This window comes from Hyperolius riggenbachi, chromosome 4 (assembly GCF_040937935.1).
Source record: "Hyperolius riggenbachi isolate aHypRig1 chromosome 4, aHypRig1.pri, whole genome shotgun sequence".
NCBI classification, from domain to species: Eukaryota; Metazoa; Chordata; class Amphibia; order Anura; family Hyperoliidae; genus Hyperolius; species Hyperolius riggenbachi.
Genome location: NC_090649.1, coordinates 45,187,757 through 45,200,837, shown reverse-complemented (window position 1 = coordinate 45,200,837; position 13,081 = coordinate 45,187,757). Strand labels below are relative to the sequence as shown.

General features: G+C 41.6%; 10 non-coding genes across 10 annotated transcripts; all 10 read left to right on the top strand.

The window, feature by feature from the left end:
- The first annotated feature begins 954 nt into the window (after nucleotides 1-954).
- Nucleotides 955-1,037, top strand: TRNAL-UAA (transfer RNA leucine (anticodon UAA)). The gene has a single exon. It is a non-coding gene; the product is annotated as a tRNA-Leu (tRNA).
- A 1,228-nt stretch (nucleotides 1,038-2,265) lies between these two features.
- On the top strand, nucleotides 2,266-2,348 carry TRNAL-UAA (transfer RNA leucine (anticodon UAA)). The gene has a single exon. It is a non-coding gene; the product is annotated as a tRNA-Leu (tRNA).
- A 1,228-nt stretch (nucleotides 2,349-3,576) lies between these two features.
- On the top strand, nucleotides 3,577-3,659 carry TRNAL-UAA (transfer RNA leucine (anticodon UAA)). The gene has a single exon. It is a non-coding gene; the product is annotated as a tRNA-Leu (tRNA).
- Nucleotides 3,660-4,885: 1,226 nt separating this feature from the next.
- TRNAL-UAA (transfer RNA leucine (anticodon UAA)) lies at nucleotides 4,886-4,968 on the top strand. Its single transcript has one exon. It is a non-coding gene; the product is annotated as a tRNA-Leu (tRNA).
- Nucleotides 4,969-6,194: 1,226 nt separating this feature from the next.
- On the top strand, nucleotides 6,195-6,277 carry TRNAL-UAA (transfer RNA leucine (anticodon UAA)). The gene has a single exon. It is a non-coding gene; the product is annotated as a tRNA-Leu (tRNA).
- Nucleotides 6,278-7,505: 1,228 nt separating this feature from the next.
- Nucleotides 7,506-7,588, top strand: TRNAL-UAA (transfer RNA leucine (anticodon UAA)). The gene has a single exon. It is a non-coding gene; the product is annotated as a tRNA-Leu (tRNA).
- A 1,227-nt stretch (nucleotides 7,589-8,815) lies between these two features.
- Nucleotides 8,816-8,898, top strand: TRNAL-UAA (transfer RNA leucine (anticodon UAA)). Its single transcript has one exon. It is a non-coding gene; the product is annotated as a tRNA-Leu (tRNA).
- Nucleotides 8,899-10,126: 1,228 nt separating this feature from the next.
- On the top strand, nucleotides 10,127-10,209 carry TRNAL-UAA (transfer RNA leucine (anticodon UAA)). Its single transcript has one exon. It is a non-coding gene; the product is annotated as a tRNA-Leu (tRNA).
- A 1,226-nt stretch (nucleotides 10,210-11,435) lies between these two features.
- Nucleotides 11,436-11,518, top strand: TRNAL-UAA (transfer RNA leucine (anticodon UAA)). The gene has a single exon. It is a non-coding gene; the product is annotated as a tRNA-Leu (tRNA).
- A 1,226-nt stretch (nucleotides 11,519-12,744) lies between these two features.
- TRNAL-UAA (transfer RNA leucine (anticodon UAA)) lies at nucleotides 12,745-12,827 on the top strand. The gene has a single exon. It is a non-coding gene; the product is annotated as a tRNA-Leu (tRNA).
- Nucleotides 12,828-13,081: the final 254 nt, after the last annotated feature.

The following is a 13,081-nucleotide window of genomic DNA, read 5'->3' as shown; positions in this document are numbered from 1 at the left end:
CTGCTGCAAGTTTTGATTTTCTGCCAATCTGTTTCTTCAATACCACATGCCATCAGTAGAGGGACTCATTGTGAGGACTCTTGTCTGCAGCTATACCCAAGAATGGCATTGTGAGGTTAAAGCGCTAACAAAGAATTTACACAAATCCAACTGCAAAAGTTGCCAAAACCTGCAAGAAGTGTTTTCCACCAGCTGCAGTTTTCTAAGAGAGAACTATGCAGAAAGCCACTGGAAAGTAAAACTGGATTAACACATGGACTAGAGTTTGTTACAAGGCATAGGGCAGAATCCAAAGTCACCTTGATCAGGTTTCAATAGTTTAATAAAGCCACAACAGAGCTTTTTCAACCCCAGTCAAAATGTTATCTTTAACTTAAGCCCGATATTGCACATCATTGTTAAAAGAACAGTTCCTCCTTGACGTATGTTGGTGGCAGCATCAGACTGTGAGAATTTGTCCCCACAACAGGCTCTGGAGAACTTATAAGACTAGAGGGAGGAGTGCATGCTGCAAGCTCCAGTTAAGTCCTAAAGGAAATTCTTGTGCGGTGTGCTAGAAATTTGAAAATTGAGAAAAAACTTGTTTTCCCATAAAACATACTTGACAAATCAGAGCCCCAAACAACAGAAAAAAAATATATTTAAAAACGATGAACAATTTGAGGGTCACCTGCTACTTTGCTCTGTATGGGTGGTGGAGTTAGTGTGCCCCAATGGGCCAACATATGTTAAGCCCTCTTCACCCAATGAAGAGGCTTTTCAGCAAGCCAGAGATTTTCATGGGATGTTGTTTCTTCCGGAGGACTGTCTTATGATATCGAGCAGTTAACCAGAGTTTCACAGAAAGATTCATCAAGGATACAGGAGGTCCATACTGTCCAGTGTCCAAGCATCCAAAGGCAGAGCGATCATACCCTTAAGCTCCCAATTCAAGTGCAGATTGTCACATCAGCAACCAGGATGGCCGAGTGGTTAAGGCGTTGGACTTAAGATCCAATGGATATATATCCGCGTGGGTTCGAACCCCACTCCTGGTAAACTTTCTTGACGTCACTGAATGTCAAACAATGCCTTCTGCGTGCTATCCTGCACAAAACTCTTGGTATACTTCTGGCATCTTACGCCTCTAAGAAATCCTACAAGGAGTGTTTTTATCAGTCATATCTCCAAACTAATATCAATGTGTGATCTTTCAGCTTTTTGAAACAGTTCACAAGAAACATTGAGCTTCCTGGAAATGTACTTGTGGAGATGTAAATGCTTACAATCACCGGTATGGCATTCATTATGCTTTTGAGATTACTGCAAACACTGCTGCAAGTTTTGATTTTCTGCCAATCTGTTTCTTCAATACCACATGCCATCAGTAGAGGGACTCATTGTGAGGACTCTTGTCTGCAGCTATACCCAAGAATGGCATTGTGAGGTTAAAGCGCTAACAAAGAATTTACACAAATCCAACTGCAAAAGTTGCCAAAACCTGCAAGAAGTGTTTTCCACCAGCTGCAGTTTTCTAAGAGAGAACTATGCAGAAAGCCACTGGAAAGTAAAACTGGATTAACACATGGACTAGAGTTTGTTACAAGGCATAGGGCAGAATCCAAAGTCACCTTGATCAGGTTTCAATAGTTTAATAAAGCCACAACAGAGCTTTTTCAACCCCAGTCAAAATGTTATCTTTAACTTAAGCCCGATAATGCACATCATTGTTAAAAGAACAGTTCCTCCTTGACGTATGTTGGTGGCAGCATCAGACTGTGAGAATTTGTCCCCACAACAGGCTCTGGAGAACTTATAAGACTAGAGGGAGGAGTGCATGCTGCAAGCTCCAGTTAAGTCCTAAAGGAAATTCTTGTGCGGTGTGCTAGAAATTTGAAAATTGAGAAAAAACTTGTTTTCCCATAAAACATACTTGACAAATCAGAGCCCCAAACAACAGAAAAAAAATATATTTAAAAACGATGAACAATTTGAGGGTCACCTGCTACTTTGCTCTGTATGGGTGGTGGAGTTAGTGTGCCCCAATGGGCCAACATATGTTAAGCCCTCTTCACCCAATGAAGAGGCTTTTCAGCAAGCCAGAGATTTTCATGGGATGTTGTTTCTTCCGGAGGACTGTCTTATGATATCGAGCAGTTAACCAGAGTTTCACAGAAAGATTCATCAAGGATACAGGAGGTCCATACTGTCCAGTGTCCAAGCATCCAAAGGCAGAGCGATCATACCCTTAAGCTCCCAATTCAAGTGCAGATTGTCACATCAGCAACCAGGATGGCCGAGTGGTTAAGGCGTTGGACTTAAGATCCAATGGATATATATCCGCGTGGGTTCGAACCCCACTCCTGGTAAACTTTCTTGACGTCACTGAATGTCAAACAATGCCTTCTGCGTGCTATCCTGCACAAAACTCTTGGTATACTTCTGGCATCTTACGCCTCTAAGAAATCCTACAAGGAGTGTTTTTATCAGTCATATCTCCAAACTAATATCAATGTGTGATCTTTCAGCTTTTTGAAACAGTTCACAAGAAACATTGAGCTTCCTGGAAATGTACTTGTGGAGATGTAAATGCTTACAATCACCGGTATGGCATTCATTATGCTTTTGAGATTACTGCAAACACTGCTGCAAGTTTTGATTTTCTGCCAATCTGTTTCTTCAATACCACATGCCATCAGTAGAGGGACTCATTGTGAGGACTCTTGTCTGCAGCTATACCCAAAAATGGCATTGTGAGGTTAAAGCGCTAACAAAGAATTTACACAAATCCAACTGCAAAAGTTGCCAAAACCTGCAAGAAGTGTTTTCCACCAGCTGCAGTTTTCTAAGAGAGAACTATGCAGAAAGCCACTGGAAAGTAAAACTGGATTAACACATGGACTAGAGTTTGTTACAAGGCATAGGGCAGAATCCAAAGTCACCTTGATCAGGTTTCAATAGTTTAATAAAGCCACAACAGAGCTTTTTCAACCCCAGTCAAAATGTTATCTTTAACTTAAGCCCGATATTGCACATCATTGCTTAAAGAACAGTTCCTCCTTGACGTATGTTGGTGGCAGCATCAGACTGTGAGAATTTGTCCCCACAACAGGCTCTGGAGAACTTATAAGACTAGAGGGAGGAGTGCATGCTGCAAGCTCCAGTTAAGTCCTAAAGGAAATTCTTGTGCGGTGTGCTAGAAATTTGAAAATTGAGAAAAAACTTGTTTTCCCATAAAACATACTTGACAAATCAGAGCCCCAAACAACAGAAAAAAAAAATATTTAAAAACGATGAACAATTTGAGGGTCACCTGCTACTTTGCTCTGTATGGGTGGTGGAGTTAGTGTGACCCAATGGGCCAACATATGTTAAGCCCTCTTCACCCAATGAAGAGGCTTTGCAGCAAGCCAGAGATTTTCATGGGATGTTGTTTCTTCCGGAGGACTGTCTTATGATATCGAGCAGTTAACCAGAGTTTCACAGAAAGATTCATCAAGGATACAGGAGGTCCATACTGTCCAGTGTCCAAGCATCCAAAGGCAGAGCGATCATACCCTTAAGCTCCCATTTCAAGTGCAGACTGTCATAGCAGCAACCAGGATGGCCGAGTGGTTAAGGCGTTGGACTTAAGATCCAATGGATATATATCCGCGTGGGTTCGAACCCCACTCCTGGTAAACTTTCTTGACGTCACTGAATGTCAAACAATGCCTTCTGCGCGCTATCCTGCACAAAACTCTTGGTATACTTCTGGCATCTTACGCCTCTAAGAAATCCTACAAGGAGTGTTTTTATCAGTCATATCTCCAAACTAATATCAATGTGTGATCTTTCAGCTTTTTGAAACAGTTCACAAGAAACATTGAGCTTCCTGGAAATGTACTTGTGGAGATGTGAATGCTTACAATCACCGGTATGGCATTCATTATGCTTTTGAGATTACTGCAAACACTGCTGCAAGTTTTGATTTTCTGCCAATCTGTTTCTTCAATACCACATGCCATCAGTAGAGGGACTCATTGTGAGGACTCTTGTCTGCAGCTATACTCAAGAATGGCATTGTGAGGTTAAAGCGCTAACAAAGAATTTACACAAATCCAACTGCAAAAGTTGCCAAAACCTGCAAGAAGTGTTTTCCACCAGCTGCAGTTTTCTAAGAGAGAACTATGCAGAAAGCCACTGAAAAGTAAAACTGGATTAACACATGGACTAGAGTTTGTTACAAGGCATAGGGCAGAATCCAAAGTCACCTTGATCAGGTTTCAATAGTTTAATAAAGCCACAACAGAGCTTTTTCAACCCCAGTCAAAATGTTATCTTTAACTTAAGCCCGATATTGCACATCATTGCTTAAAGAACAGTTCCTCCTTGACATATGTTGGTGGCAGCATCAGACTGTGAGAATTTGTCCCCACAACAGGCTCTGGAGAGCTTAGAAGACTAGAGGAAGGAGTGCATGCTGCAAGCTCCAGTTAAGTCCTAGAAGAAATTATTGCGCGGTGTGCTAGAAATTTGAAAATTGAGAAAAAACTTGTTTTCCCATAAAACATACTTGACAAATCAGAGCCCCAAACAACAGAAAAAAAATATTTAAAAACGATGAACAATTTGAGGGTCACCTGCTACTTTGCTCTGTATGGGTGGTGGAGTTAGTGTGCCCCAATGGGCCAACATATGTTAAGCCCTCTTCACCCAATGAAGAGGCTTTTCAGCAAGCCAGAGATTTTCATGGGATGTTGTTTCTTCCGGATGACTGTCTTATGATATCAAGCAGTTAACCAGAGTTTCACAGAAAGATTCATCAAGGATACAGGAGGTCCATACTGTCCAGTGTCCAAGCATCCAAAGGCAGAGCGATCATACCCTTAAGCTCCCAATTCAAGTGCAAATTGTCACATCAGCAACCAGGATGGCCGAGTGGTTAAGGCGTTGGACTTAAGATCCAATGGATATATATCCGCGTGGGTTCGAACCCCACTCCTGGTAAACTTTCTTGACGTCACTGAATGTCAAACAATGCCTTCTGCGCGCTATCCTGCACAAAACTCTTGGTATACTTCTGGCATCTTACGCCTCTAAGAAATCCTACAAGGAGTGTTTTTATCAGTCATATCTCCAAACTAATATCAATGTGTGATCTTTCAGCTTTTTGAAACAGTTCACAAGAAACATTGAGCTTCCTGGAAATGTACTTGTGGAGATGTGAATGCTTACAATCACCGGTATGGCATTCATTATGCTTTTGAGATTACTGCAAACACTGCTGCAAGTTTTGATTTTCTGCCAATCTGTTTCTTCAATACCACATGCCATCAGTAGAGGGACTCATTGTGAGGACTCTTGTCTGCAGCTATACCCAAGAATGGCATTGTGAGGTTAAAGCGCTAACAAAGAATTTACACAAATCCAACTGCAAAAGTTGCCAAAACCTGCAAGAAGTGTTTTCCACCAGCTGCAGTTTTCTAAGAGAGAACTATGCAGAAAGCCACTGAAAAGTAAAACTGGATTAACACATGGACTAGAGTTTGTTACAAGGCATAGGGCAGAATCCAAAGTCACCTTGATCAGGTTTCAATAGTTTAATAAAGCCACAACAGAGCTTTTTCAACCCCAGTCAAAATGTTATCTTTAACTTAAGCCCGATATTGCACATCATTGCTTAAAGAACAGTTCCTCCTTGACGTATGTTGGTGGCAGCATCAGACTGTGAGAATTTGTCCCCACAACAGGCTCTGGAGAACTTATAAGACTAGAGGGAGGAGTGCATGCTGCAAGCTCCAGTTAAGTCCTAGAAGAAATTATTGCGCGGTGTGCTAGAAATTTGAAAATTGAGAAAAAACTTGTTTTCCCATAAAACATACTTGACAAATCAGAGCCCCAAACAACAGAAAAAAAATATTTAAAAACGATGAACAATTTGAGGGTCACCTGCTACTTTGCTCTGTATGGGTGGTGGAGTTAGTGTGCCCCAATGGGCCAACATATGTTAAGCCCTCTTCACCCAATGAAGAGGCTTTTCAGCAAGCCAGAGATTTTCATGGGATGTTGTTTCTTCCGGATGACTGTCTTATGATATCAAGCAGTTAACCAGAGTTTCACAGAAAGATTCATCAAGGATACAGGAGGTCCATACTGTCCAGTGTCCAAGCATCCAAAGGCAGAGCGATCATACCCTTAAGCTCCCAATTCAAGTGCAAATTGTCACATCAGCAACCAGGATGGCCGAGTGGTTAAGGCGTTGGACTTAAGATCCAATGGATATATATCCGCGTGGGTTCGAACCCCACTCCTGGTAAACTTTCTTGACGTCACTGAATGTCAAACAATGCCTTCTGCACGCTATCCTGCACAAAACTCTTGGTATACTTCTGGCATCTTACGCCTCTAAGAAATCCTACAAGGAGTGTTTTTATCAGTCATATCTCCAAACTAATATCAATGTGTGATCTTTCAGCTTTTTGAAACAGTTCACAAGAAACATTGAGCTTCCTGGAAATGTACTTGTGGAGATGTGAATGCTTACAATCACCGGTATGGCATTCATTATGCTTTTGAGATTACTGCAAACACTGCTGCAAGTTTTGATTTTCTGCCAATCTGTTTCTTCAATACCACATGCCATCAGTAGAGGGACTCATTGTGAGGACTCTTGTCTGCAGCTATACCCAAGAATGGCATTGTGAGGTTAAAGCGCTAACAAAGAATTTACACAAATCCAACTGCAAAAGTTGCCAAAACCTGCAAGAAGTGTTTTCCACCAGCTGCAGTTTTCTAAGAGAGAACTATGCAGAAAGCCACTGGAAAGTAAAACTGGATTAACACATGGACTAGAGTTTGTTACAAGGCATAGGGCAGAATCCAAAGTCACCTTGATCAGGTTTCAATAGTTTCATAAAGCCACAACAGAGCTTTTTCAACCCCAGTCAAAATGTTATCTTTAACTTAAGCCCGATATTGCACATCATTGTTAAAAGAACAGTTCCTCCTTGACGTATGTTGGTGGCAGCATCAGACTGTGAGAATTTGTCCCCACAACAGGCTCTGGAGAACTTATAAGACTAGAGGGAGGAGTGCATGCTGCAAGCTCCAGTTAAGTCCTAAAGGAAATTCTTGTGCGGTGTGCTAGAAATTTGAAAATTGAGAAAAAACTTGTTTTCCCATAAAACATACTTGACAAATCAGAGCCCCAAACAACAGAAAAAAAATATATTTAAAAACGATGAACAATTTGAGGGTCACCTGCTACTTTGCTCTGTATGGGTGGTGGAGTTAGTGTGCCCCAATGGGCCAACATATGTTAAGCCCTCTTCACCCAATGAAGAGGCTTTTCAGCAAGCCAGAGATTTTCATGGGATGTTGTTTCTTCCGGAGGACTGTCTTATGATATCGAGCAGTTAACCAGAGTTTCACAGAAAGATTCATCAAGGATACAGGAGGTCCATACTGTCCAGTGTCCAAGCATCCAAAGGCAGAGCGATCATACCCTTAAGCTCCCAATTCAAGTGCAGATTGTCACATCAGCAACCAGGATGGCCGAGTGGTTAAGGCGTTGGACTTAAGATCCAATGGATATATATCCGCGTGGGTTCGAACCCCACTCCTGGTAAACTTTCTTGACGTCACTGAATGTCAAACAATGCCTTCTGCGCGCTATCCTGCACAAAACTCTTGGTATACTTCTGGCATCTTACGCCTCTAAGAAATCCTACAAGGAGTGTTTTTATCAGTCATATCTCCAAACTAATATCAATGTGTGATCTTTCAGCTTTTTGAAACAGTTCACAAGAAACATTGAGCTTCCTGGAAATGTACTTGTGGAGATGTGAATGCTTACAATCACCGGTATGGCATTCATTATGCTTTTGAGATTACTGCAAACACTGCTGCAAGTTTTGATTTTCTGCCAATCTGTTTCTTCAATACCACATGCCATCAGTAGAGGGACTCATTGTGAGGACTCTTGTCTGCAGCTATACCCAAGAATGGCATTGTGAGGTTAAAGCGCTAACAAAGAATTTACACAAATCCAACTGCAAAAGTTGCCAAAACCTGCAAGAAGTGTTTTCCACCAGCTGCAGTTTTCTAAGAGAGAACTATGCAGAAAGCCACTGGAAAGTAAAACTGGATTAACACATGGACTAGAGTTTGTTACAAGGCATAGGGCAGAATCCAAAGTCACCTTGATCAGGTTTCAATAGTTTAATAAAGCCACAACAGAGCTTTTTCAACCCCAGTCAAAATGTTATCTTTAACTTAAGCCCGATATTGCACATCATTGTTAAAAGAACAGTTCCTCCTTGACGTATGTTGGTGGCAGCATCAGACTGTGAGAATTTGTCCCCACAACAGGCTCTGGAGAACTTATAAGACTAGAGGGAGGAGTGCATGCTGCAAGCTCCAGTTAAGTCCTAAAGGAAATTCTTGTGCGGTGTGCTAGAAATTTGAAAATTGAGAAAAAACTTGTTTTCCCATAAAACATACTTGACAAATCAGAGCCCCAAACAACAGAAAAAAAAATATTTAAAAACGATGAACAATTTGAGGGTCACCTGCTACTTTGCTCTGTATGGGTGGTGGAGTTAGTGTGCCCCAATGGGCCAACATATGTTAAGCCCTCTTCACCCAATGAAGAGGCTTTTCAGCAAGCCAGAGATTTTCATGGGATGATGTTTCTTCCGGAGGACTGTCTTATGATATCGAGCAGTTAACCAGAGTTTCACAGAAAGATTCATCAAGGATACAGGAGGTCCATACTGTCCAGTGTCCAAGCATCCAAAGGCAGAGCGATCATACCCTTAAGCTCCCATTTCAAGTGCAGACCGTCATATCAGCAACCAGGATGGCCGAGTGGTTAAGGCGTTGGACTTAAGATCCAATGGATATATATCCGCGTGGGTTCGAACCCCACTCCTGGTAAACTTTCTTGACGTCACTGAATGTCAAACAATGCCTTCTGCGTGCTATCCTGCACAAAACTCTTGGTATACTTCTGGCATCTTACGCCTCTAAGAAATCCTACAAGGAGTGTTTTTATCAGTCATATCTCCAAACTAATATCAATGTGTGATCTTTCAGCTTTTTGAAACAGTTCACAAGAAACATTGAGCTTCCTGGAAATGTACTTGTGGAGATGTGAATGCTTACAATCACCGGTATGGCATTCATTATGCTTTTGAGATTACTGCAAACACTGCTGCAAGTTTTGATTTTCTGCCAATCTGTTTCTTCAATACCACATGCCATCAGTAGAGGGACTCATTGTGAGGACTCTTGTCTGCAGCTATACCCAAGAATGGCATTGTGAGGTTAAAGCGCTAACAAAGAATTTACACAAATCCAACTGCAAAAGTTGCCAAAACCTGCAAGAAGTGTTTTCCACCAGCTGCAGTTTTCTAAGAGAGAACTATGCAGAAAGCCACTGGAAAGTAAAACTGGATTAACACATGGACTAGAGTTTGTTACAAGGCATAGGGCAGAATCCAAAGTCACCTTGATCAGGTTTCAATAGTTTAATAAAGCCACAACAGAGCTTTTTCAACCCCAGTCAAAATGTTATCTTTAACTTAAGCCCGATATTGCACATCATTGCTTAAAGAACAGTTCCTCCTTGACGTATGTTGGTGGCAGCATCAGACTGTGAGAATTTGTCCCCACAACAGGCTCTGGAGAACTTATAAGACTAGAGGGAGGAGTGCATGCTGCAAGCTCCAGTTAAGTCCTAAAGGAAATTCTTGTGCGGTGTGCTAGAAATTTGAAAATTGAGAAAAAACTTGTTTTCCCATAAAACATACTTGACAAATCAGAGCCCCAAACAACAGAAAAAAAAAATATTTAAAAACGATGAACAATTTGAGGGTCACCTGCTACTTTGCTCTGTATGGGTGGTGGAGTTAGTGTGACCCAATGGGCCAACATATGTTAAGCCCTCTTCACCCAATGAAGAGGCTTTTCAGCAAGCCAGAGATTTTCATGGGATGTTGTTTCTTCCGGAGGACTGTCTTATGATATCGAGCAGTTAACCAGAGTTTCACAGAAAGATTCATCAAGGATACAGGAGGTCCATACTGTCCAGTGTCCAAGCATCCAAAGGCAGAGCGATCATACCCTTAAGCTCCCATTTCAAGTGCAGACTGTCATAGCAGCAACCAGGATGGCCGAGTGGTTAAGGCGTTGGACTTAAGATCCAATGGATATATATCCGCGTGGGTTCGAACCCCACTCCTGGTAAACTTTCTTGACGTCACTGAATGTCAAACAATGCCTTCTGCGCGCTATCCTGCACAAAACTCTTGGTATACTTCTGGCATCTTACGCCTCTAAGAAATCCTACAAGGAGTGTTTTTATCAGTCATATCTCCAAACTAATATCAATGTGTGATCTTTCAGCTTTTTGAAACAGTTCACAAGAAACATTGAGCTTCCTGGAAATGTACTTGTGGAGATGTGAATGCTTACAATCACCGGTATGGCATTCATTATGCTTTTGAGATTACTGCAAACACTGCTGCAAGTTTTGATTTTCTGCCAATCTGTTTCTTCAATACCACATGCCATCAGTAGAGGGACTCATTGTGAGGACTCTTGTCTGCAGCTATACCCAAGAATGGCATTGTGAGGTTAAAGCGCTAACAAAGAATTTACACAAATCCAACTGCAAAAGTTGCCAAAACCTGCAAGAAGTGTTTTCCACCAGCTGCAGTTTTCTAAGAGAGAACTATGCAGAAAGCCACTGAAAAGTAAAACTGGATTAACACATGGACTAGAGTTTGTTACAAGGCATAGGGCAGAATCCAAAGTCACCTTGATCAGGTTTCAATAGTTTAATAAAGCCACAACAGAGCTTTTTCAACCCCAGTCAAAATGTTATCTTTAACTTAAGCCCGATATTGCACATCATTGCTTAAAGAACAGTTCCTCCTTGACATATGTTGGTGGCAGCATCAGACTGTGAGAATTTGTCCCCACAACAGGCTCTGGAGAGCTTAGAAGACTAGAGGAAGGAGTGCATGCTGCAAGCTCCAGTTAAGTCCTAGAAGAAATTATTGCGCGGTGTGCTAGAAATTTGAAAATTGAGAAAAAACTTGTTTTCCCATAAAACATACTTGACAAATCAGAGCCCCAAACAACAGAAAAAAAATATTTAAAAACGATGAACAATTTGAGGGTCACCTGCTACTTTGCTCTGTATGGGTGGTGGAGTTAGTGTGCCCCAATGGGCCAACATATGTTAAGCCCTCTTCACCCAATGAAGAGGCTTTTCAGCAAGCCAGAGATTTTCATGGGATGTTGTTTCTTCCGGATGACTGTCTTATGATATCAAGCAGTTAACCAGAGTTTCACAGAAAGATTCATCAAGGATACAGGAGGTCCATACTGTCCAGTGTCCAAGCATCCAAAGGCAGAGCGATCATACCATTAAGCTCCCAATTCAAGTGCAAATTGTCACATCAGCAACCAGGATGGCCGAGTGGTTAAGGCGTTGGACTTAAGATCCAATGGATATATATCCGCGTGGGTTCGAACCCCACTCCTGGTAAACTTTCTTGACGTCACTGAATGTCAAACAATGCCTTCTGCGCGCTATCCTGCACAAAACTCTTGGTATACTTCTGGCATCTTACGCCTCTAAGAAATCCTACAAGGAGTGTTTTTATCAGTCATATCTCCAAACTAATATCAATGTGTGATCTTTCAGCTTTTTGAAACAGTTCACAAGAAACATTGAGCTTCCTGGAAATGTACTTGTGGAGATGTGAATGCTTACAATCACCGGTATGGCATTCATTATGCTTTTGAGATTACTGCAAACACTGCTGCAAGTTTTGATTTTCTGCCAATCTGTTTCTTCAATACCACATGCCATCAGTAGAGGGACTCATTGTGAGGACTCTTGTCTGCAGCTATACCCAAGAATGGCATTGTGAGGTTAAAGCGCTAACAAAGAATTTACACAAATCCAACTGCAAAAGTTGCCAAAACCTGCAAGAAGTGTTTTCCACCAGCTGCAGTTTTCTAAGAGAGAACTATGCAGAAAGCCACTGAAAAGTAAAACTGGATTAACACATGGACTAGAGTTTGTTACAAGGCATAGGGCAGAATCCAAAGTCACCTTGATCAGGTTTCAATAGTTTAATAAAGCCACAACAGAGCTTTTTCAACCCCAGTCAAAATGTTATCTTTAACTTAAGCCCGATATTGCACATCATTGCTTAAAGAACAGTTCCTCCTTGACGTATGTTGGTGGCAGCATCAGACTGTGAGAATTTGTCCCCACAACAGGCTCTGGAGAACTTATAAGACTAGAGGGAGGAGTGCATGCTGCAAGCTCCAGTTAAGTCCTAGAAGAAATTATTGCGCGGTGTGCTAGAAATTTGAAAATTGAGAAAAAACTTGTTTTCCCATAAAACATACTTGACAAATCAGAGCCCCAAACAACAGAAAAAAAATATTTAAAAACGATGAACAATTTGAGGGTCACCTGCTACTTTGCTCTGTATGGGTGGTGGAGTTAGTGTGCCCCAATGGGCCAACATATGTTAAGCCCTCTTCACCCAATGAAGAGGCTTTTCAGCAAGCCAGAGATTTTCATGGGATGTTGTTTCTTCCGGATGACTGTCTTATGATATCAAGCAGTTAACCAGAGTTTCACAGAAAGATTCATCAAGGATACAGGAGGTCCATACTGTCCAGTGTCCAAGCATCCAAAGGCAGAGCGATCATACCCTTAAGCTCCCAATTCAAGTGCAAATTGTCACATCAGCAACCAGGATGGCCGAGTGGTTAAGGCGTTGGACTTAAGATCCAATGGATATATATCCGCGTGGGTTCGAACCCCACTCCTGGTAAACTTTCTTGACGTCACTGAATGTCAAACAATGCCTTCTGCACGCTATCCTGCACAAAACTCTTGGTATACTTCTGGCATCTTACGCCTCTAAGAAATCCTACAAGGAGTGTTTTTATCAGTCATATCTCCAAACTAATATCAATGTGTGATCTTTCAGCTTTTTGAAACAGTTCACAAGAAACATTGAGCTTCCTGGAAATGTACTTGTGGAGATGTGAATGCTTACAATCACCGGTATGGCATTCATTATGC